Source organism: Trachemys scripta, chromosome 2, assembly GCF_013100865.1.
Source record: "Trachemys scripta elegans isolate TJP31775 chromosome 2, CAS_Tse_1.0, whole genome shotgun sequence".
In the NCBI taxonomy this organism is placed as follows: Eukaryota; Metazoa; Chordata; order Testudines; family Emydidae; genus Trachemys; species Trachemys scripta.
Window position 1 is genome coordinate 234602933 of NC_048299.1, and position 25746 is coordinate 234628678.

General features: G+C 40.2%; 1 protein-coding gene across 3 annotated transcripts in view; it reads left to right on the forward strand.

Annotated features, from left to right (window-relative positions):
• The first annotated feature begins 20537 nt into the window (after positions 1 to 20537).
• The window catches only part of RALYL (RALY RNA binding protein like), a 585620-nt gene continuing 580411 nt past the window's right edge, over positions 20538 to 25746 (forward strand). The window contains exons 1-2 of one of the 3 annotated variants that reach the window (XM_034763204.1): positions 20538 to 20755; positions 21623 to 21709. The gene's annotated coding sequence lies outside the window, so the exon portion shown is untranslated. The remainder of the gene's footprint in view (positions 20756 to 21622; positions 21710 to 25746) is intronic. The other 2 variants (XM_034763203.1, XM_034763205.1) reach the window with 2 other exon arrangements.

Genomic DNA, 25746 nt, shown 5'->3' on the forward strand with positions numbered 1-25746 from the left:
CAGCAATTTTGTAAATCAGACCACTTATTCAGGCACCTAAATATGTACTTAAGGAGCCTAATATTAGATCCCTATTTTTGAAAATCTTGGCCCAGATTCATATATCTAAATACATCAAAAACAGAGGCTGTTCTACAAACTGAAAATCTTATGGCTGATCTCCTTCTCTCCTGATAGTTTCCTCTTCTGTATCCAGTATTGTCACCATGAATGTCAAGCTCTAATTAGTGGTATGTAAGTAGTTATTAGCATATGAAAGTGAACTCTGTATAGATGACAGTAAATACTTTACACAGGTTTAATAGATCAGGTATATATTTAATAGATCAGGTATAAAACATTTACAATAACCCAAATGCTGCTCTCATTTACACTAATATAAATCCAGCATAACTGGCATTTTGTTCCTTTGTGACATATAGCTTTTTCTGCATCACATTTTGAAGAATCAGTAATAAAATCAGTAATTTACTTCTGGGGGAATTCTGCGCCACTGTGCAATGCAGAATTTTCAGAAATTAATGTTGTGCACACAGAATTTCCTTCCCCCACAGAAACAGGCTGAAGTGCTGCTGGCGGCCACTAGTGGCCGCTGGACCTGGAGGAGCCCAGTTCACGCATAGAAGACACTGCTGGGGTGAGCAAGAAAAAGCTAGAGGGTTCCTGGCAGCTGCAGTTCCCAGCATGCCCTGAGGGAAGGCGAGGGCTGCGCATAGGAAACTCCATGCAAGCCTGGGACCAAGCATCAGGCTGTTTCTCCCTCTGGATTCCTGTGATCTGGGGGGGGCGGGGAGGGTGAGGGCATTTGTTTGGGGAAGGGGGGGCATGGCTGGGCTCTGGAGGGGTAGGGCTTGTGAGTGTCTGGCTCCCCGGCTAGGCTCGAGGGGAAGGGGACAGAGAAACAGGAACTGGGTTGTTATATGGGGTTTCTTTAACTCTCTAATCCTGGGGGAATTTTTGTGTGTATCTGTGTTGTTACAGACATACTTGTTGACAGGTATTTTGAAATAAATTAAAACAAATAATTGAAACTAGTGTGATTATGTAGTGCTATTTTGACAAATAAAATGTGCAGAATTTTGCAGAAGTTTAGAATATCGTGTGCAGAATTTTTAATTTTTTGGCGCAGAATGCCCCCAGGAGTAATTCAAAGGCCAAATTTACAAACATGGCATTTATGGATCAGCAGTTACTTCAATGCATGCAAAACTTGGTCAAAGTACATTTCTTGAGAGAAAGTTCAAATGATTTCTTCTGGTTGATAATTATTTGAAATTTTATTTTTAAAAATCTTCAGTTACATTGATCTTAATGGGATTTAAACCACAGCACTTATTCAGAATGCATCCAGTCACCCCATGTGTATTCCGAACAAGTCCAAACAAAGGTACCATAGAGTAGGTCTGAATCCACCAGCAGATGATTGCAGTTTCAAACTTTTAGCTTTTCATATTGTCATTTTTCCCTGCGCTAGAGATTGTCAAAAAAGCATTTGTAAATGCTCACTGAAACTATTTTAATAAAACCCAGAAAACCCTTATTTTGGCATCTCCTGTTTAAAAAATGCTCCAATTATCAAAGAAGTACGGATTGTTGATGTTTTTTCAGAAGAAATGTTGTACATTTTTGATCCAAACTGTTAATAAAGGTGGTTGTTTATTTAAAAAGAAACCTGAATAAAAACACACTCAGATCAGATTTTTAACAAAAAATAAATGTAAATGAATATGCCTGTACACAACTGTGCCTAAGCTAAATTGTTTTCCTGTGCTGTGCTTCCTCTCAGACAGAGACTGTTTACCAGAGCCTGGAATTTCAAGCATTGATCTAGACATATCAGAGTTTTCTTTGATCACTTTTCCATGACACAGTAGTAATCTGTACACAGAGGCTAAGTAGTTGCCTCATGAATACCATCTTTCAGAGGTTGTAAATGTCATGCTAATATATTTAACTGATCTATCAGTTAACTTTATAAGGAAAAATATACATGATAAACTTTAACTGTACTTTTAAAATATTGAATTTTTAATTTTGTTGTGCATAAATAGATATGGTAAATCCAGATCATTGAAGGCTGGGTTGAGCTGAAGTCAGAGTTCTATGCTTTTGACCATTGTGCTTTCAAATAATTATACAGCTTGACTGCTGCAGAGCCTAAATCCTGATTCTGGAGCTGTAGGTTTTTTAACACTAATCTCAAGAATTTAAATTCCAAGTTTTGACAGCACCTTTGGACTACTGAAGTCAGATGTGTCACCTTCCCCTCTGCCCTTACAGAAGATGTCACTATGTTGGCCCAAATGAACATGTTCATATAAAGAAGATTGTAGGGTTAACTTATAGAGGAAGGGCTCTCAAACATAGACATCCCTGCAGCTTATCCAATGTAAAGAGAAAATTAATGTGACTAAAACAGAGCTGTAAGTACACAGTGCTATACAACTGGCGGTCTAACTATATAGTTCTACAGACAACACTCAATATAATCAAATGAGAATTACAGGACTCAGTTTGCAGGGGGCTGGATGAAAAGTCTTTTTCATCACACAAAGCCCCTTGAGGATCTTACTTGAAGACACACAGTACCTTCCAGGAGGGGCTGTGCACCTCACAGGATTTGGGTCAACAAGACAGATAAATGACTGCACCTCACATTGATTGTGCCCAGTACACTGCAGGGAGCTGCTTAGGTGGGTAAGAGTTCATAGTTTTGGGAATTGCTCTGTTCCTCCATGAAAGGAATCAAAAAAGTGTTGGTTTGGTGGTGTCTGGGTAGAAAAGGCTTCCACAGATAAATATCTGTATTTATGGTTTTAGAAGATTCCGAAGATGCTTACTGATGACCAGCCTTAACTGTAAGCTGAAGTTTCTATGAAATTTGTGTCTTCCTTAACTTTTTTGATAAATAAAAAGTAATATGGCATTGCTTTTTCTAGGGGAGTAATTCCCAATTGAAGAAAAAGCACAAACATTACTATTTACACTACACACAAATACATGTTCATCCATGTTCTTATGAAAGAGCACCATATACACTACATACCTCAAGCGTGAATGGCATAAGCAAGAATCTCACATACAAACATAAAGGCAAAGAAACATGCTTATGGTTAAAGGGGAATGCAGTCTCCTGAACTCTGTGTATCCACTGTTTTGTGTTAGTGTATATTTCAATTGCACTATATGCAGAACCACTGCACTACAAAGATATTTCTAACTTTTTCCTGTTAAAACTGTATTTTATATTTCCATTGCTCCACACATAGAGGATGAAGAAATCACTGAATATGTGATTGCTCTTGGCTGGGTTAATTTTTACCAATAGCCATAGCTATCATATTTTTCGCCCATTCGAGTAAGGAAGATTGATTGGGGGAGACAGAGGAAAGTACTGGACCCAAACAAGCTTCTGCACCCCTTAACATTTGGCAGAATAGACTGACAGGGTATAGAAACATATTACACAGCCTTCTATACACGGAAGAGTTGCCTAACATTTGGTACAGTACACAGAATCTTAAAGAATTACACATTTACCAAAGGCAGCCATTGAATTTATTCACACAAATGGGAAACGCACTGCAGATAGGGGAATTGTACATTTCTCCTGCTCTGCAAAGATGTATTCATCTGTGCATAAATAGCTAAAATTACTTGTGAAGCCAACAGATGTGCAAGCCAAAACTCCACCCCCACAGAGAAGCCAGCGAAAGAATGGTACATTTCCCATGCATGTTAGCTTCACATTTCACCAACTGATTCAGGGAGAATTCAGCCAGATTGCAGAAGCCTTTTTTATTATCATTTATGCAGGCTCAAATTCTGGGAGCTACAGCTCTACTTGAAAGGCACTGTATAAAGTATATGAATACTATCTGTCCTTGGAAAGAGAGAGAAAAGGGAAAACTCTGGTGTATGTATATATCACAAAACTGAATCAAAGTAATATTTTATGGCATTCAAATGCCCTGGGAGTGAGAGTTATAGATAGATATTGATAGACAAAGCAAACAGATAGAGTGTATTTCCTTTTACCTGTGGACTCTTCCACCCAGTTATCCATTCTACTTCCACCCCTTGCACAGCACAGAAATTGCCCTTTCTAAAGTCACTGGTAACCCCTTCCTGGGATATTATCAAGCAAAGGGATAACCACTGTGGAAGCTATCCCCAGGCTTTTTACTATTCAGTTGATGTACCCTGCAGTGCAGCTTCGAGTCTTGTACATTTTCACACTGGTTCTTTTGCCTCCCAACTTTGTGATTGCAAGTTTGGACACAAAACCTTTTTTTCATTCTCACCTTACTAGATCTGTCTGCTCCCACTCTCTCCCACTCGAGACATTTTCCCTCCCAAGCTTCTAAGACTTTCTGCTTTCTTGGTTCTCACTGTACTGCTGCAACTGCTCCTTCAGTATCTGCACTGGTGACTCCTCCTTGATCTCACTCTCCACCTGTGTCCCTTGGGGCTCTCCCCTTTATCCTCTTCTCTGACCTCCGTTACTTGGCTCATTCTGTCCTCTCAAATATATCCAGAATGTAGTTGCAAAAATGTACCTTGCCTACTGCTCTGACCCTATTCACACCTCTATTTCAAATCACTTCACTAGCTGCTGCCTGCCTTCCACATTAAACTCAAGCTCCTTGCTCTCACCTCCAGTGCCTTTCACAATTTATAGCCTACCTACTGCTATCACCTTGTCTCTTTTTTCTTCCCACTTTGTTTTTTTTTTCACTCCACCCAAACCTCATGCCTAATCATCTTTCTTTCCAGCTACTGCCCCCATGCATTTTTACATGCTGCTCCCCATGCCTGCCATTCTTTTCCTGAGACAAGGTGGGTGAGGTAATATCTTTTATTGAACCAGCTTGTATTGGTAAGAGAGACAAGCTTGTTGATCCAATAAAAGATATTACCTCACCCACCTTGTCGCTCTAATATCCTGGGGCAGACATGGCTACAACTACACTGCATACATTTTTTTCCTTAGCAGCTCTGCCACGGATCCACTCCTTTTCCTTCAAATCCCTTCTTGAATTTACTAATTCCATACACCCATAAACCTTAGTTCTCCCTTTCAAAGAAACAAGTCAGTTTTTTAAAAATGTGGAATGAATGAAGTGTGCCTATCACAGTGGCTCCCTCACTGTTTTTATGTTGACCCTATCCTCCTTCCGTCATTGGTATTTTTCTGTTGAAATTTTACACTCATTTCAAGGCAGGGAGCTTGTCATATTCCATAATGATGAACCAGCAAATGCACTTTTGGCTCTATAGAAATAATAATCCATATTTTTTAAAAAATCCTCCCACAGCTGGATGTGGTTATGGCGCTAAAGATGACCTCTGCCAAGTCTCGAACCTTTGCCAGCAAACTCTTACTCATGTGAGTAGTACTTACTCACAAGTGTATCCCCTTAGAAATCAGTGGTACTACTTATACAGTCACAGAATCGGAAGGGACCTCAAGAGGTCTTCTAATCCAGTCCTCTGCACTCAAGGCAGGACTAAGTATTATCTAGACCATTGATGACAGCTGTTTGTCTAACATGCTCTTAAAAACTCAAATGACGGAGATTCCAAAACCTCCCTAGGTAGTTTATTCCAGTGCTTAACCACTCTTGCGTAAAGACTATTTATATGAGTATTTTTAGGATTGGACCCCCCCACACTCCCAAGGTTGTTTTACTACTAGGAATTTTTCACTCATACAGATTTGATCAATATAAATGTTCTTTTGTGTATAAAATCACTATTTTTAAAGGTACAAAATAAAAGAAAGTGGAAATGTAAAAGTTCACTTATGTTTTTAAAAATTCTCTTTTTATTCAATGCAGTAAAATAAAATTTATCTTGCAATATCTTACATATAATAAATGTATGTGATTTTTTTTATTGTGGAAAATCTTTTCATATCAGCTAATATCCATAGTATGCTCCATATAGGCTGACAATTACAATGTGTTGAGCGGGGGTGGAAATGTTATTCTGTTGTGACAAATGAGCATCATATTTACAGTGCACAGATTTATTTGGTGCCACAAATTATGTGAATGGTTATGTTCTAATTACAGTCTTAGAAACCACCAATAATTTGGGTTTCTAGCTTCATGTTTAAAATATCATTAATACCCAATTTGGCAATGCTCAGGCTGGTTCATTTTTTTCTTTTCTTTTTGTCATCCACATTTAGAGAAATGATCACTGGAACCCACTGATTCCAGCTGGTTTTATATTATTCCTTCTGTGCTGCAATGCAACTGACTACCACTATCATTATAAACCAAAAAGTATATACTGCTATTTGAACAGATGCATAAATAGGCTGTAGAAATGAAAAGAATATATGACTATAAATGCATTTTGCCACAACTTGCAATCATTTTGTGGAATAGAGAGGGAGAAAATATGAGGCTAATGTCAACAGAAAAAATCCTTTGTCTGATCTCATAAATATCATTGCTATAAAAGCATAGTTGTTAGCATCCCTCACAATCAACCACTAAATTACTTTCTTTTTAACATTCCTGTAATTTAGTTGATGTCATCTGATTACTATTTCCTTGATATTGATTTAATTTAACACAGAGGGACTGCTATACTGTTAGTATTGTCAATACAGTATCACTAGGAGTGACTCACTTCCTTCGGCCTGTATTAGCTAAGAGCTAACATTAACTTGTGGAAGTACATGTTAAAAAACTACTTAAGCCTAATCTAAATGTTATGTGTTTAGAATTTTTTAATTTTAGTTTTACATTAATCATGCAAAATAGAACCAAATAAATTAAAGTTTAGATTTTTATTATAGCTTTGTGTACACAAAGCTATCACTGAGACCTACCATCATTCCTTTCATAAACTTCTGTATTCAGGGCCATTAATATTCACTCCTCCCAAAAACCCTGGCTGGGCATAGTCTTCCTTCCTGTGGATGCCTTAAAGTGTGCAAGACCAGTTCCAATTCCAACACATCCTACAAGGTCCACAAGAGGAGGGCCCCACTCCTATGAACAAGAAGAGGTCTATAATTGGAAAAGATGCCTGACCTAAAGACTATTTAAGGTACACTGGAGCTGCTCCACATTTCTCCAGTGAAATGTGGAGCAGTTGCCACCTCTAGCAAAATCCTATCTTCTTTCTTCTTCCCCTATTCACACTTTGTGGTGCATTTGTAATAGAACTAAAAATTATCTAAGGATTTTCTATTCACTTAATGTTGCCATATTGTTTTCACTTTACTGCCTAAACCAAGGGGCCTAAGGTAATTTACATGTCCTGTGAGTTTCACCCTGTCACTTGCATTGCTAAGGGGGTTCCTGAACATCCCATGGAAGACAAACGTCTCTAGCATGGAGTGTTTCATTGCTCGGACTGCATTTTCCATTACATTTTTTTCCTGGCCTTCCATATAAGAGATCAGAGGGGTAGCCGTGTTAGTCTGAATCTGTAAAAGCAACAGAGGGTCCTGTGGCACCTTTAAGACTAACAGAAGTATTGGGAGCATAAGCTTTCGTGGGTAAGAACCTCACTTCTTCAGATGCAAGTCTGTCCTTGCATCTGAAGAAGTGAGGTTCTTGCCCACGAAAGCTTATGCTCCCAATACTTCTGTTAGTCTTAAAGGTGCCACAGGACCCTCTGTTGCATATAAGAGATGTGCTATAAGAACTAATGCATCTGACATGCCAGGAATGTTGTTGGTAGGTCATCTACAAATCTGACAGGCTGCATGAAACTTCATTTGAGATTTTGAAGATTGAATAACTAGTAAAGGCTTGGTCATCAGGTTATAACAATTCTGCAGAGAACATGCATGCTCTGTCTTGGCAATGGAAATATATGTGTCATTCTGTACAAGATGGAATGGCTTTCTGTTTCTCTCCTTCTCTTTTTATCCATAGAGTGCCAGTTACTGCAATAACGCGGCGCTGACCCACCGCCATGCCACATAACTATTGGCTGCCTTGGACATTCCCCATGATATAGAATCTGTTCCTACTGGCAGAAACAATGTGAACAGCAGTGTCAGGTGTCACTGCTTGTGAGGTGCTCACCATTGGCAGGTAGCACTCGGACTGTCTCCACTTTAGTGTGACCTGGGGACACAGTGGCCATCTTTGTTCCATTGCTATTACTCGGTATGTATGTTTTAACTGATCCTAGGCAAACCTTCTCACTCAGAATTTGAACATACATAGGACCTAAATGAGGTAGGATCTGCTTCTTCCTCTAATGCAGATTCCAAAGAGATAGCATGCATTTCTAGACATGAGTGTTGTTCACTTATATGAATCTGATGTGGTGGTTGCCAACATAAATTTATTGATTTAAAGCTAACCACAACTGGTTGGCTATTATGTGCCTGTTCTCTTGTATTACCATGATAGGGTGTATCTTTTTGCAGGATAAGTATGGATATGAGCTGGCAACTCATAAGGAACCATTGTGATCTAGTCTATGACCTAGGCTAATCAGGAGGTCAGAATTTCACCCAGGAATTCCTGCATCAAGCATAATAACTTGTGGTTGGAAGTCAATGGTATCTACCAAAAGGAGAGAAAGTCTGTAAAGATCTGAAGGCTATGTTTGAAATAGATTTGGTTTTGAAACAGCCAGATTGTAAATAATGCTGAGTATGCATGTAGCTTCCATAGGGCTAAGCATGTATTTTTATAATGAATGCTGATATGTATTTAGACTCCTTATGGTTTGATTGTGCCCTATGGGACATACTTGTATAAGGAGTAGTGTGTAAGCTAATTCAGGAGGAGACCTCTAAGACATGATTCCTCAAGCTGTTCTCTTTTTTCTGCTGGAGGGAGGGAAGTGCGTTGCATTAGTCATCGGCAAACTGCAAGAAACTCCTGCTTTCTCACAAGGGGGAGCAGCGGCAGCAGTGCAGAGGCCTCATTCTGATGAGGATCCAAACCCAAGATCAGGTTAGCCCTAGTAGGACTGCACCTGTGAAAGGGGGAAATCTAGCCCTTTACTGTTTTTCTAGACTGGTCATTCTCATAAGTGTGTGGGATTTCAGAAGACTTGATATTTGGGAGGGGTAGGGAGGAAAGGAGCCCAGAAACCTAAGCCCAGAGGTAAGAGGGGAAGTGGGATACCAGGAGGAAACACAAAGAGGAGGATACAAGATGGGAAGCTTCCTGATTCATACTAAGAAAGTAGGGCAATCAGCTAGTTATCTTAGGTGCATGTACATGAACGCAAGAAGCATGGGAAGCAAGCAGCAAGAATTGGAAGTCCTGACACAGTCAAGGAATTATGATGTGATCAGAATAACAGAAACTTGGTGGGGCAGTTCACATGACTGGAGCACTGTCATGGATGGGTATAAACTGTTCAGGAAGGACAGATATGGGAGAAAAGGTGGAGGAGTTGCATTGTATGTAAGAAAGCAGTATGATTGCTCAGAGCTCCAGTATGAAACTGGAGAAAAGCCTGTTGAGAGTCTTTGGATTAAATTTAGATCTGAGAGCAACAAGGGTGATGTTGTGGTGGGCATGTGCTATAGACCACCAGATCAGAAGGATGAGGTAGACACGGCTTTCTTTGGACAACTAACTGAAGTTTCCAGATCACAGGCCCTGGTTCTAATGGGGGACTTCAATCACTCTGACATCTGCTGGGAGAGCAATACAGCAGTGCACAGACAATCCAGGAAGTTTTTGGAGCGTGTTGGGGACAACTTCCTGGTACAAGTGCTGGAGGAACCAACTAGGGGGTGTGCTCCTCTTGACCTGCTACTTACAAACAGGGAAGAATTGGTAGGGGAGGTAGAAGTGGGTGACAACCTAGGCAGCAGTGACTATGAGATGGTTGAGTTCAGGATTCTCACAAAAGGAAGAAAGGAGAGAAGCAAAATACGGACCCTGAATTTCAGAAAAGCAGACTTAGACTTCCTTAGGGAACTGATGGGCAGGATCCCCTGGGAGGCTAATATGAGGGGGCAAGGAGTCCAGGAGAGCTGGCTGTATTTTAAAGAAGCCTTATTGAGGTTGCAGGAACAAACCATCCCAATGTGCAGAAAGAACAGCAAATATGGTAGGTGACCAGCTTGGCTTAACAGTGAAATTTTCAGTGAGCTTAAACTCAAAAAGGAAGCTTACAAGAAGTGGAAATTTGGACAGATGACTAGGAAGGAGTATACAAATATTGGTAGAGCATGCAGGAGTGTAATCAGGAAGGCCAAGGCACGATAGGAGTTGCAGCTAGCAAGGGATGTGAAGGGTAACAAGAAGGGTTTCTACAGGTACGTTAGCAACAAGAAGAGGGTCAGGGAAAGTGTGGGACCCTTACTGAATGGAGGAGGCAACATAGTGACTGATGAAGTGGAAAAAGCTGAAGTACTCAATGCTTTTTTTGCCTTAGTCTTCACAGACAAGGTCAGCTCGCAGACTGCTGCACTGGGCAACACAGTATGGGGAGGAGATGAGCAGCCCTCAGTGGTAAAAGAACAGGTTAAGGACTATTTAGAAAAGCTGGACATGCACAAGTCCCTGGGTCCAGATCTAATGCATCCAAGGGTGCTGAGGGAGTTGGCTGATGTGATTGCAGAGCCATTGGCCATTATCTTTGAAAATTTGTGGTGACTGGCAGAGGTCCTGGAAAAAAGGCAAATATAGTGCCCATATTTTAAAAAGGGAAAAAAGAGAACCCGGGGAACTACAGACCAGTCAGCCTCACTTCAGTTCCCAGCAAAATCATGGAGCAGGTCCTCAAGGAATCCATTTTGAAGGACTTGGAGGAGAGGAAGGTGATCAGGAACAGTCAACATGGATTCACCAAGGGCAAGTCATGCCTGACCACCCTGATTGCCTTCTATGATGAGATAATAGCTCTGTGGATATGGGGAAAGCAGTGGATCCCCCCACTACAGAAGGGATGTGGACAAATTGGAGAGAGTCCAGTGGAGGGCAACAAAAATGATTAGGGGGCTGGGGCACATGATTTACACGGAGAGGCTGAGGGAACTGGGGTTATTTAGTCTGCAGAAGAGAAGAATGACGGGGGATTTGATAGCTGCCTTCAACTACCTGAAGGGGGGTTCCAAAGAGGATGGAGCTCGGCTGTTCTTAGTGGTGGCAGATGACAGAACAACAGGGGTGAAAGTAACTTAAAGGACTTACCAGTACACTGGAGTCCTAAGCGGGCGTGGCCTCAATTGGAAGAGGCGTGGCCTCAACTGGAAGAGGTGGGGCCTTTCAAGATTTAAAGGCCCTGGCGCTCCAGCTGCGGCTGGGAGCCCCAGGGCCTTTAAATCATCCTGGAGCTACCAGCTGCAGAGGCAGCTGGGAGCCCGGGGGCTCAGGGGTGAATTAAAGGAGCCGGGCTCGCGCCGGCATTTAAAGGGCCTGGGGCTCTGGCCGCTGTGGGGAGTCCGGCCCCTTTAAATCCCCGCCGGAGAAGATGGTCCAGTCTGGCATGGCGTACCGGCTCTTGCTGGTATGCCATACTGTACTGTACCGGCTTACTTTCACCTCCTCAGAACAAGGAGCAATGGTCTCAAGTTGCAGTGGGGGAGGTCTAGGTGGATATTAGGAAATACTATTTCACTAGGAGGGTGGTGAAGCACTGGAATAGGTTACCTAGGGAGGTGGTGGAATCTCCATCCTTAGAGGTTTTTAAGGCCCGGCTTGACAAAGCCCTGGCTGGGATGATTTAGTTGGTGTTGGTCTTGCTTTGAGCAGGGGGTTGGACTAGATGACCTCCTGAGATCCCTTCCAACCCTAATAGTCTATGATTCTATGATTCTATGAAAGGGAATGTGATATTTAATACAAAGGGACATGATGACTTAAAAGATGTTACTCAGCAAGCTCATATACATTTTAAAGTACTGGAGGCAGGTTCTGATCTCAAGTAGCATAATTCTAGAGTAACTCCACTCATATCAGTGGAAATACTTTGGGATTTATTCTGGGGAAGCTGTGGTCAGACCCGGGCATCTGCCTATCTTTTGAATCTGCCAATTACACATTATATTTTCCACGAATAAGATAAAATTGTATAATTATGTTAAATTATATAATAATATTATTTTACTTTGAAGACTTTCTGTTTCTATGTTTTGCCCAGTGGTCTAGACTTGGTGCTTTGCCTTGGTCTGTGTGTCCCCATTTCTCTCCAGTGCTTCAGATAAATTAAACAACATTAAAAAAAAATCCACTCCCTTCAGCCATACTGCCATAGGCTGTGTTCATGTCAGATCTCATAAACTTAAGCAAGATTGACTCTTGTCAACATTTAGAATGAAGAGCTAAAAGAAAAAAAAATCTGTGATAATATACAAGGTATCTGTACGTGTGTATGGATGACTGTACATAATACAGACACACAGACACACACACAGACACACACACACACACAAGCCTATGTTAAAAGAACATTAGGGTTGCAAACTCAAAGTCTCAAAAATTAGGAAATGCTAGAATTCAGGTTCCCTGTGCAACTTTAATTTAGGCTCCTTGTTCGTATGCATTATGAGACAGTCTTTAATTACTTGATCTCATGATATTTTTTCCATAAGATCCCTGGCTCATTCAGTGCACAGAATGCACAGTGCTCTGTGGATGAATGAAGGGTGTGTAGTGAAGGAGGCTTCTGCATGTAGGACCCCTGTTTCATTTGTTAGAGAAGTTGAAAGGTGGGTAGTGAATGAGGCAGGGAACTGCAGGAAATGAAAGGAGGTCAGCTGAATGCTGTGCTGGAGAATTAGATTCTGTCCCTGCCTCTGCCACAGAGTTCCTATGTGATGTTAGGCAGTCACTTAAACAAAACTTTTCAGAGGTGTTCACTAATTGTGTGTTCCTCATTTTCGGGGTGTCCAACTGGAAACCCCGGGATCAGATTTTCAGAGGGCTGAGCCATAGGCGCCAACTTCTCCTGGCCCCAGTGGGTGCTCAACCCCACCCCCGCCTGTTCCCACCCCTGCCCCGCCCCCATTCCAACCCCTTCCCCAAAGTACCCACTCCAACTCTGCCCCTTCCCTGCCCCTATTGGACTCCTTCCCCAAATCCCCGCCCCAGCCCCGCCTCCTCCTCTGAGCGCACCGTGTCCCCGTTCCTCCCTCCTACAGCTTGTTACACCGTGAAACAGCTGTTTTGCGGTGGTAAGTACTGGGAGGAGAAGTGGGGAAGTGGCGCGCTCCGGGGAGAAGGCAGAGGCGAGGTGAGCTGGGGTGGGGTGGGGAGCTTGGCTGCCAGTGGGTGCAGAGCACCCACCAAATTTCCAGCCCTGGAGCACCCATGGAGTCGGCACCTATAGGCTGAGCACATTCTCTCTCTCTCTCTCTCTCAGAATCCTTTCACTTATGTCTCCAGACTCCTTACAGATTCATAGATTGCAAGGCCAGAAGGAACCATTGTGATAATCTAGCCTGACCTCCTATGTAACACAGGCCATAGGACTTCCCTGAATTAATTCTTGTTTGAAGTAGAGAATATTTTTTAGAAAAAAAATCTTCAGTTGAGCTTTTATTCTTTCTGGTCTTGTGGACTCACAGATGTGCTCTCTCTTGATCTAGTCCCTGGCCTGTCACATGCACTCTTAGGTTCTATGCCTGACTGGCTCTTTGAATGCTCTACTGTCTCTCTCTGGGTCCCTTTGAATGCTTTATTGTGTCTCTCTTGATGTCTTCATGTTTTTACAGCTCCAGTCATCAAGCCATCAGATACCTCTTGCTTGAAAAAAAAAAAATAGCATGTTTTGAACTGTCTTTACATAGAGATTGTCATGTAGGAAATTATTGCATAATAGCAGATGGTGCTGACCAGTGAATTTTGTCACATGCAGCTATATCTCACACTGTGCATAGACTTATTTATTGCAAAACTCCCCCCCCCCCCCCCCCCCCCCCCGCAAAATGCCTCCTTTATTAGTTTTATTTGTTAATTAACTCTTCCATGTAGAGAACAATTTAAAACAGCAAAAAACAACTGTTTTGAAGACAGGAGGACACTTGCAACAATATTAATAAATTAAAGGGGTATATGCTCTTTTCTTGGGGCTTAAAAAGAGTTGATTTATTTTTTAATTTTTAAAAATATAGATGTCACTTGTCACGTTTGGTTTGTTTTAAGATTATATACAGTATGAAGTCAAATCTGGGGACATGTACAATATACAATTCTAATGAAGCATGTTGTACACTATGTACTTTGATTGTAATGTGATTACCTTAAAGGTCATGATATTCGAGTAGTAAAAATAATGAAAGCAAAAAGCATTCAGGCCATAACACTTCGCTTCCCTCCCTTCCCCTCTCCCTCAAACAACATGAGTTAAAAGTGAAAAGAGGGTATTGAAGATTTTATTAAAATGTTTTTATTCAGTTTACTCATATTGTAGGTGCAGCAGTCATATATTTCATTTGCCCTACTTTACAGTAGTTACCTTTCACTTTTACTCCTTCTGTCACTTATTATTGGATTTTTTTAATCTACATTGTGCTCTTCTTGGAAGTTTCAGTTGAAAGGGAGGTGATAGAAGAAGTGAGTTAGTCTCACTGTATATAAAAATGTAGCGTCTTTAAAAAGCATTGGAAAGAAAATAGGAGGGAAAAGAGTGCTAAAAATTCTGTGAACATAAAGAGAACTGGAAAAGGGAGAAAAACAGAATGAAGATCTTAGAAAATGAGACCACTGTGAAAAAGATAGTGGTAAAAGGGAAGAGTGAAAAATTCAAGAAGATGCCTAACATTTTTAGTTTTTTAGGCTTTAGTAATGTCTCAGGAAACACTGTAGTCTACCAATCAGATTGAATTTTATTTAAAATGTGAAATAAATCCGTTTGGCAGTCTCTAAACTACAGCAATGAAACAAAAACAATCCAAAACACAAAAACAAAATAGATATGTTTGTAAAGATCTTACACTCACATAACTCAGAAATGTATTCAGGCTTTTCAAAATTATATTTTGCAGATTTCTGAGAAGCCTACGTTATGTCTTGTCCTTCAAACATTGGCTCACAAGTGCAATTATAAGAGTTTCACTTAGGTAATTCCTTTTTTATTTTTTTATTTATTGCCAATGTAATCAATTCTCAATCCCCAATCTTTACTGCAACTGTGAAAGTCATACTGGCAGATCTTGCAGTGCTCTAGCTATGCTGACTGGTCATACAGTCATTGCATAGCCAAGTTACCAATTAAGACAGGATCGGGCCTAAAATCTGTGTCTGAAAATAGATTTTTTTTTTTTAATCTGTAAACCCTGCCTGCATACAAGAGGTGCTAGACAATATTTTGCCATCTAGGGCTCAGGCCTGCAAGATGCTGAGTCATGCTCACCAAAATGTTGAAAACCAAATTGCTAGTGCTGGCTGGGCGCTCAGCACCTGTGCAGAGAAGCTGCTGCATATTTAAAAATAATGTGCAGTGCTGAGCAATCTGAGTAAACCTCTAGCCACTCATTCATGGTAGCATCAGCAGGAATGGGGGAGAGTTATTACGGCAGGGTGGATACACAGTAGACCACAGGCAGAGCACAGAGTCTTAAATGCAATCCATTGAATACAGACTATGGGCTTAGTGGCACTCTTTAAATTCACTCACTTATTTCTATACCCAAACGGGGGGCTTGATCCTGCGGGGTAAATATAAAGATTGTGAGAGATTGTACTGAGTCAATAGTAGGACTACTGAGCGTAGTATAGTCGAGTTGGTTTACAAAAACATTTGTTACAAAGCACTGAGCAGCTGATTGTGAGAAATAGCGTATTAGAAGTATTTCTATGTTAGCGGCCAAGGCATGGGTGTGTAAGTGCTTATGCATGCCCCTACTCTTAGTTACTTTTAAGTGCAGTTTTTATCATACTTCGATGAGGCTCTAGGGCTGGTTCAGAGAAGTCAATGAAAATCCTAGAAATGGCCACTAGACACAACATTTGCTTGCAGTGAATTGTATTTAGATACCTATGCCCTGGCCATGACTTCAGTAATGACCCTAATCCTTCTCTTCCAACTGGGTATTCACTGCAGGTGTAGAGACTTGCTCACATTGTTGAGCACTGTACTCATTTCTCCATACCAAATTGTAACATCTCTGCGTAGGTGCTGAGCACTGAGCTCTCACTCTGCTCTGCACACTTTTCACTAGCACTCAGTATCCTGTTGGTCCAGAAGTAATGGCTTAAGTGAGTATGCTTAAGAACTGCTCTTAGGAGAAACTGATAGCAGGACAGCCAGGAGGACCAGTCACTGACACAGAAATGTTTCCTAAGGTTTCTAGAAAAAAAGAGCCCTACCAACCTGTTGCTCAATGCCTCATGCTGGGCTCAGTGTTCTAACCAGACCACCTGTAGAATTCACTCCCTACAGCTTACTTCACCTTATTGGATTATGAGTAGAAAAGCACCATCTTTTGGTGGATCAGTGCCACTGTCTCTCAACTCTCTTCTAAAGTTCCGCAGGGTCAAGCCTTTAGAGACTTGAAAGTTCATTTTCTCAATGCTCACAACTTTGGCCAAACTGAGAAGTGAGAGTTTTGCTGTAATTTCTGAGCTTGCTCTCCCATAGAAGAGTTCACAACACTGTCCCTAGGCCATTAAATCATCCCTTAACAATAACATTTTTTAAAGTGCTCAAGTACAGATCCTACACGATGAATCATAATGACTTTTTGGCTCAGTTACAGTGTATCAAATAAATATGCCATTTCAAAATGAGGATAGGGCACAAAATACATATTCACCTGATAGCCAAGATCTTGTAATCCATCTGATAAATAATGTGTACTACAATACATAAAATGTGTATTCCAAAAATGATGTACTCTAAACAAATTCCTAAATCTGTGTTTGTGATCCAGATTTACCAGTGAGATCTATAATTGTTTTTTGGACAATTAATATATACTCTTACATGAAATAATGTATTTTCTTCTTATTTGTACAGAAAGAAATATATGTTCAAATGTCTGTTTAAGAAACAATGGTGGAAATGGGGGAAAGAGGAGCATTCTAATTTAGGCCTTGATCCTGCAAACAGGAAGTTACTGGGACTATACACACATACTGAAGTTCAACACTATATAAATATGCAGGATTGGGACCTTAGTCCTTAATTTGTTCAGTCATAGTCCTTCATGCAGTGCCTAATACTAATGAGAATTTAATGTTTGCATCAAGAAAAAATCTCTCATACATGCTGAATCTCTAGGCTTTTGATAGTTTGATGTGGTTGATTTGTTAGTTACAATATTAACCAGTTTTTGTTTCCTGGAGGTTTTCTATATCTATAAGGATCCCTTAGTATTTTTTCCATTTTATACCTAACTATGAATTCTGAGATGCACAGCCCGGCTGCTGAGAGCCAAATTTAATTGTAAAGAGTTGCTGGAAGCAGTGTGAAAAGACAGAACAAATCCAAAGCACAATATAAAAATAAAGCAACAAAAAATAACAAGTGTTTTATTTTACATTTTTAACCTCCAGCCTTTATTCTTTCTTCTCATTTCTTATGGAGAGCTGGGATTTTAAAACAAGTCGAAAGAAGGGAAGAAATAGAAAGGGAAAGTTTATTTGTTTGCCAAGAACACTAGGGGACAGGTACAAGGATGGAAGGAAAGAAATTGGAGTGATTTACACATGAATAGGAGAAACTGGGGGAAAGAGGAGAGGAAGGTGGGATGATGTCATCAATATGTTATTCAGCAGGACAGCATGTTTACTGTGCAGGATCATCATTTCATTGTGTAATACACTCACTGTAGCTTCTGTGTCCTGATTCGCTAAGAGGTTTGACTATGTGTAGTATGACTAAATGACTAAATAGAATGTTTTCGAAAGTTCTTCATGGAATGTCAGCTGCTCAAATTAAATTTACACAGAATAGTGGGAATGGCAGAACTGCTTCTGTGCTAATGGAACAACTGGGGCGGTTCCTAACTCTCTGAATGGATCCAACACAATAGCAAAGAAAGGTTGTGAGAGGAGATGAGTTTTTCAATGCTTTATTCTGTTTAATAGAAAAAAAAAAGAGGTGACAAATATGACAGCTCTGTCTTTAACTGACTACAGCTGGGAAATACCAGAGGGTGGGGAGTGGGAGAATGAGGGGTTGAAAAAGGAGCAAGGAGTAAAAGAGGGGGAAAGTCCACATATGTTCCTTGTTAATGGAGGTATTTGTAGTCATAAATGAATTTATTTCACACAAAAGTCTCATTATTTCTTCTCTTTCTGTGTAAGCAATAAGGCCTCAACATCATTAGGTAAATATTCAGTGATATTATTGTTAGTTTTAAATATTTTTTTCATTGTTTATGAAATTACAAATATTTTCTGGCCCAGTAAATTTGAGCCAGAATGTTTAAGACACAGAATTTGCTAATAAGATGTTTTAGCTAGATAGTGATGCGGGCTTGACAATTTCTAACTGTAGTTCCAGCAAAAGCTACTCCTAGTCCCAGCAGACTTCTATGTGCAAGTGCAATGTTTGTTAATAAGGGCAGGGGAATTAAAATTGAGCTGGATTATTAAAAAATGCAATGTGTCCATGAAAACGATTAATACAATTTTAGGGTGCATCAGGCAAGGCATTTCCAGGGGAGATAGGTACATGTTAGTAGCATTGTACAAGGCACCGGTGAGACTTCATCTGGAATACTGCACGCAATTCTGGTCTCCGTTGTTTAAGAAAGATGAATTCAAACTGGAACAAGTTCAGAGAAGGGCTACTAGGATGATCAGAGGAATGGAGAACCTACCTTATGAGAAGAGACTTAAGGAGGTTGGCTTGTTTAGCCTAACCAAATGAAGGCTGAGGGGAGATATGATTGCTGTCTACAAATATATCAAAAGGATGAACACCAGGGAGGTAGAGGATTATTTAAGTTAAAGGCAAATTGAAATTAGATGTCGGTTTCTAACTATCAGAAGAGTGAAATTTTGGAACAGCCTTCCAAAGGGAGCAGTGCGGGCAAAAAAACCTAACTTGTTCCAAGACTGAGCTTGATAAGTTTATGGGGGGGATGGTATAATGAGACTCATTATACTGCCTACAACGGCACATGGCTCATTCATGACTGCTATTAGTAAATATCTGCAAAAGCCAGAGATAGGACACTAGATGGGGACGGTTCTGAGTTACTACAGGGAATTCTTTCCCAGGCATCTGACTGGTGGGTCTTGCCCACATGCACAGGGTCTAACTGATCACCATATTTGGGGTTGGGAAGGAATTTCTCCCTAGGTCAGATTGACAGAGACAGGGATTTTCTCCTTCCTCTGCAGTGTGGAGCACAGGCCACTTGCTGATTTGAATTAAAATAAACGGTGTATTTTCTGTAACTTTAAGTCTTTAAACCAAGTTTTGAGGACTTCAGCCACAGTTTATGAGTGCATTACAGGTGTGTGTGGGTGAGGTTTTGTGACCTGCGATGTGCAGAAGGTCAGACTAGATTATCATGATGGTCCTTTCTGGCCTTAAAGTCTGAGTTTAAAAACAAAACAAAAAAACCTACACAGCTCCCACACAGTAATACTGGTGGGTGATGCCTGGGATACTTGCTTAGTTTATAATGTGGCTGTCCAGTCCAGAACACCATGTTGCTTTTGACTGATTTAGGGCCCCCTTCACTCAGACAAAAAAACCTCAGGCCAGTGAGGGGTGCTGGATGGGGTCCCTGATGATTGCAAATGCCCTCTCTCGATAACACAGGCTACCGTTAATCGTGAGCAAGAACGGCTGGTGGGGAACAACAGGCTCACCTATCATCCGGCTGAAAGAGTTAACCTGCCGAGGAACTAGCGGTCCTGCGTGACGATGCATTGCTGCTTCTCTGGCTAGCACACGCTGCCTGCAAAGCGCTCTGCCCAGAGCAGCCTTTCTCCAGTCACTTGTCTGACTTAAGCCTCTGCCAATAACTTTGTTATTAAAAACAACAGCCCCACCGCACCAACAACAGGGTAAACACTGAGCAGAGGCCAGGAAAGCAAAACAAAGTAGCGAAATAATGAACTTGTCTCTCGGCACTTTCTAGTTTCTGTCCAGCTGCAAACGTGAGCCTGTGCTGCCCAGTGCGCTCTGGCCAAGCATTGCTTCGGGTTTGCACTTGGACGGAGCAGATCCAGCCCCAGCAGAAAGTACAGCTCCAGAACACACAGCCCCTGCCCCCCTGCCGTGGCAGGACGCGCTGGAGAAGCGCTGGCTTGCACTGACACTTGCCACCCAGTCTAGCCAGCCCCATCGGCACCCCAGAGTAAGGGGATATATCTGGAGAAGGTAAAACCCTTGATTTGGCAGCACTGGAAGCAGCAGCAGCAGCAATAACTTTGAAGTGAGGAGGCAGCAAGTTGTGGCAGCACCGACACACACACACACACGCAGCAGCTGCTCCCGCTCGCACGGCATCGGCTTTCAACTCCCCTCTGCCTCTCGCCCGCGCCCCTGCCTGTGTCTTCGGCGTGTGTGTGTGCGCGGCGCGTGGAGCTGGGGCGAGAGGCACCTGCTTGGCTCGCGCCGCCGCCGCGCCGGCTGCTCAGGCTCCAGCTCCTGCCCCCGGCTGCGGGCTCCAGCCTCCTGCTCGCTGCTGCCGCCGCCGCCGTGTGAGTGAGTTGGGCTGCTCCAGCGGGGCTAACCCCTTCCCCCTGCCTGCGAGTCAGCCTGGCTACGAATCACGTGTCAGCTGCCTGAGGCAGAGACTAGAGAGGAGGGGAGGGGGGGAAGCGCCTCATTCCTTCTTCCACCGCCATACTGTATTTTATAGTAACTCATTTTTATTCCTCTCTTTTACTCCCGCTCGGTGAGTACCTTTCCGCTGACATTCTTGTCCTCCTCTTTTTGTCCTGTTTTTTTCTTCCTTTTTTATTTTTCTTCTTTTTTTCTTCCTCTTTGATTATTGTTTCAATGGATTTGATCCTTTTTCTGATGACAAGTTTTTTGTTTTTGTTTTTTTGTTTTGTTTTTTTCTTCTTCTTAGCATGCGATGGTTACTAAACTGTGAGCAAAAGGTGCTGCTGGGGCTGGGAGTCATTGGGAATTGAGCAATGCAATAAAATTAAGACTTACCAGTCCAGCAACAACATATATAAATTTACTATCTCTAGATCTAGATATGCAACTGGTTTTGTTATGGCACGAGAAAAGAAAGCAATGTGAAATATGCGTTTTTTTTTAAAGATGAGGAAAAAAAGGCATGTTTCTAACTCTTTTGCAGAGGATTTTTCCAGATGTTGTTTTGATGGTTTTTTTAATTTTTAATTTTTGGTATATAGATGTGAATTGCAAATGCATTTTACAGCAGTGTTTACAAAGAGTTTGTGATCTTGCAATACTGGTGCAGGCCACTGAGCAAGATGTTAATTTTATTATTTTTGGTTGTTGTTTCCTTTTTTGACACTCGGTGCAATCAGCAGTTTTTTCTTCTTTTTCTTTGATGCCCGTTTATAACGTGAAACTTTTCTTGCAGCTTGTTAGAGTTGATCATTTTTAAATACTTTTTTCTCCTTAAAAAAAAAAGCCAAAAAAAAAAGCCAAAGCAATGATCGTTACTTTTGCACATTTGACTTTTTTATTCTTTTACCGAGATAATTTTATTATGATGATTATCAGGATGATGATGATAGATATGCACATATATACAAATAAATACATTTTAAAATGATGGCAGTGGAAGGTTTTCCTGGAGAATGAAGTGCGGTTTGGTTTCCTTGTCAACGGAAGATGAAGTGAACAACTGAACATCTCCCCAGTGCAGGTACTTCATCTCCTTGTAGGCGTTTCCACTCTTTGTAAATTACGTTACGAGAATAATAATGATTATTAATAATAAAAATATCTCAATCCCTAGCTAAATATGTGTCCTCAATGAAATGAAGACGAAACTAAATTATCTGCTCTTGATCGCTCGGATGTGTCCAAAATACTGCGCTAATTATCCCAGGTCGGTTAAGATGCGAGTGATAGTTTATGTACAGTACTATCCTAGACATGCGGGTAGCCAGCTGACAAACCTGAATGGAACCGTGAGATGCAAGTTATGAGCAGGGACGCTTCTAGGGCTTAACAATAACGGGACTGGATTGTGAGTAAGAAGGGGGTTGTGTGTGTGTGTTTTAAAAACGCCCATTAGAAAATCTTAGGTGGCTGTGAGAGAAACAGTAGCAGCAATCCCTCAGAGGGTCTGGCTCACTGCCATATGAGCCTGACACATATTTCACATCCATAAGGATAACAAACCCCCTTATTTCCAATTCCTACTATTCAATTAACAAGGAATAATCAAGGCAGCAAGCAGGTCGTCTCTGTCAGGTTTAGCTCGTTGGGATGGCGATTAATTCTGAGCAGATGCATATTTTGAGGTGTTTCCTTTTGTTTTGGTGATTATTAATGCTACTGTCTGCCAGGGAATAGGAAACAGTTACTTTCCGTGACGGTCACTGAGAGTTCAAGATTAGGGAAGCAACTGTTACTTTGCTTTAACAGCACCTAAACTGTTCCTGATTTAGAGACAGGATATTGGTGCACTGAAATATGATTTTGAAAGATTTTTCCAACTGGGAGTTTTTCCAGAAAGAGATAGAGCTGAGTATTTTATCAAAGTTGAGGTGTCGAATACTTGGATCTGCAGTGTTCTGTATGGTTTGCTTTACTGTGATGGTGCTGTTTAGTGTATTCTCTATGAAAAGATTTCAGTATTTATAACTTGGGTCATAACAATTTGCTCTGCATTTAAGCATTGTCTTTTAGGCAATCCTTTTTTTCTTTCCAGATGTAAAGAGAAACTTTTTGTCTATTTTTCATTAATGGGAATACAAATGCATTTGGAAGTTAGAAACTTCAGACACATATTTATATTCTTGGAACTCACAAATACTTTGCTCTTTTAAATTGAAAAGTTTTATCCAAAGTCTGTAATGTGCACTCATTCTGTTGGATATGTTGTGAAACGAAACCCAATAAATTTTAGTTATCTGATGTGGGAAAATAACTATTATATATGGCTGGTTGGTTTTTACAACAACAATGTGATAAAAACAAACAAACCCTAACACATAGATTTAATTTGCAATTGGGCCAATGATCCATCTTTCAAAAAGTCACTATCTAGATATTTACATGATAGATTATAATACTTTCTTTGGAGTAGTTACAATCTACTGGGTCAATAATCCACATTTTAAGAAGTCCCAGATCTCTCCTTTTATTTATTCTTGGAAGGATTAGATTTTTATCAGTAACTTGGTAAATGTCTGTTTCACCATGCACACAAAAAGATGAAAAAATATTTCCATTGATGATAATCAAAATCTGCGGATATATAATGTAAGAAAAATACTGCTTGAGAAATTTGATTTAAGGATATTCACTTTGTATATTTTGAAATGTGATTTTGACAATTTGTGTTTGAATAGTTATAAAGCTTTAACTTTACTGTCATTAAATAACTATTGCCTGAGCTCTCCATTGTTTGGCCCTCCCATAATTTCCTGCAACTGTAAAAAATTAATCAATAAAAATTTAAACATTCTAAAAGTAAATAATGATATTATTTATTGGAGTTATATTAAAATTGAATTCTGCTAATCCTATTTATATTTTCATAATTCAGAATTAAAAAAATGAATGACTACAAAATAGTGATCAGCATGCTATGCACTACTTTCCCGCATAGTTTTAAATTATATTTTTTTCAGTTTTTCATAAAGTTGAGAGGAGTGGACAATAAACCCAGAATTTTTAGTATTGGTAAGGTGTTTAAACAAATAAATCAGGCAAGTAATTTATGGACCAAGATTTCTTTGGCCCATAACTGTTTTTCTGCGCAGGTGTGAGATATCAGTAATTTGTACAGATAGTTGCTGACTATGAGTAAAATCCTGGTCACTTAATCCTTCCTTGAAATCCATGATAAAAAGTTTTAGAAGTGCACTATTATGGACACCCAAGTGGAGTGTACAAAATACCCATTGCATGTGCACAACTCAGGAACTGATGTGCACACATACCTTTCATGTGCACAAGTTGAGGTTGTATTGAATATTTTGCATGAACAACTTGTGTATGCACAAAACAGCATATGCACTTTTAATAACAGGGGTCAAGGAGCTTACTTTTGTAAGTAGAACAGTGTTTGGCTCTGTATATGCTGCAACATCTATGCACAGTACAACTTAATTGCGAATGCTGTATCAGGCTCAACTTGAAATGTCCATGCTTCTGATGCTTTATGTCATAGTTTAATGTTATTGAAAACAGGACTTCGTGTGTTAATTTGCATTCACGTTTGGAAAGCCACCAATATAAATACTGTACAAGACTAGTAAAATTGTTCAGTTATTTTCAAGATATCAAATTTTATAAATAATAAACTAGAAAAATTTAAAAATGGACATCTCATTAACTGTGTTATTACCTTTGCCATAATATTTGCTGCATTCCCTATGTTTATACTGGGAAATACTGCTAGTACTATAGTAATTTTAACTTCTGCAAGTGGTACATGTCCAGGCTTGAATATTATCTACTTTATATTTTAAATCTCTCTTCTGATATTTAAAGGGAGGTGGGAGAGTTAACTGCTCTTACAGAAATTTGTAAACTGAAAACATTGGAAAGCAATTGTTGTTTTGTTTTTCACCCAAATAATTTTTCAGTACCTACTGAATGAAAATCTGACTAGTGAACAGCCTGACTTTACAGGGTTCTGGCTGCCCTCAACATCAGATGAGCACTGAGTTAGAAATAAGCAATACTCAGGATATTAGCCATTCCAGCGCTGGATGATAGAAGCAAATAATGGATGATAGAAGCAAATAATCCTTTCCCCATATCCCAACACTGGGGAAATTTTTTCACACAACTCGTTAATTTCCAGTATGTAGGAGTTTCCATTCTCCCTTTTTTTCTATTCATACCACCAAGGCCCTTTGGATAATGAAGTGACCAGTATGTATTACCATAATAGCCTCCTTCTGTTTAGCATGAAAATGAAAGTTACTTTTTAAAACAATGTTTCTAATTACAGTTTCTTCTCAAGGTACTTATTTCCTAGATTCTGTTCTTAGTCATTGTCCTAAAAAGCAGTACTTCCTATCAGCCATTAACAGGCTAGTTCTGTCTTATAGCAAATTTTCTCCCATTTAACTCAGGCCAACCATCAAAAAGTTCACAAGATAAACAACATAACACTATGTAAAAACTTTGCAAGATTTCTAAGGGCTTGATTCTGCCCTCATATATGCACGTATAATTCCCATTGACTTCACTGGCACTCACACTGCCCAAGGACATAGATGAGTCCTTCTTATTTTTAATTACAGTTTGATTTTTTGAACCCAGATTGAAAGTGCCCTGTTTGCTAATGAAAAACAGTCATCTGTGTCTCTGTGAATGTGGGTACCCAATGGAATAGATTGTAACCCAGTGGATAGCCTTCTTCAACATAGGTCTATCATAAGAAAACAAAATAATATCTAAATAAATGGACATAAACATTATGACATCAATTTGTTTATCTGCTGAAATTATTTTATGATTTTTGAACAATCACTCTATTTAGCTAGTTTCCAAATTATTCTTTTAGGCTCCAACAATGTAGGTGACATAAATAGCATGCCTTTCCAAGCAACGTCCAGAGCCAGATTCAGAAATACCAACTATAACCCTTAAAAATACTTTTCAGAACGTATTCATGGGGGCAAGTGTTTATTTCTCTACCAACTTCCTTGTTGATGAGGCAGAGCAACATAGGCTCAGTTTTCCTTTAAGAAAATCCAACCCTGCAGAACTGAG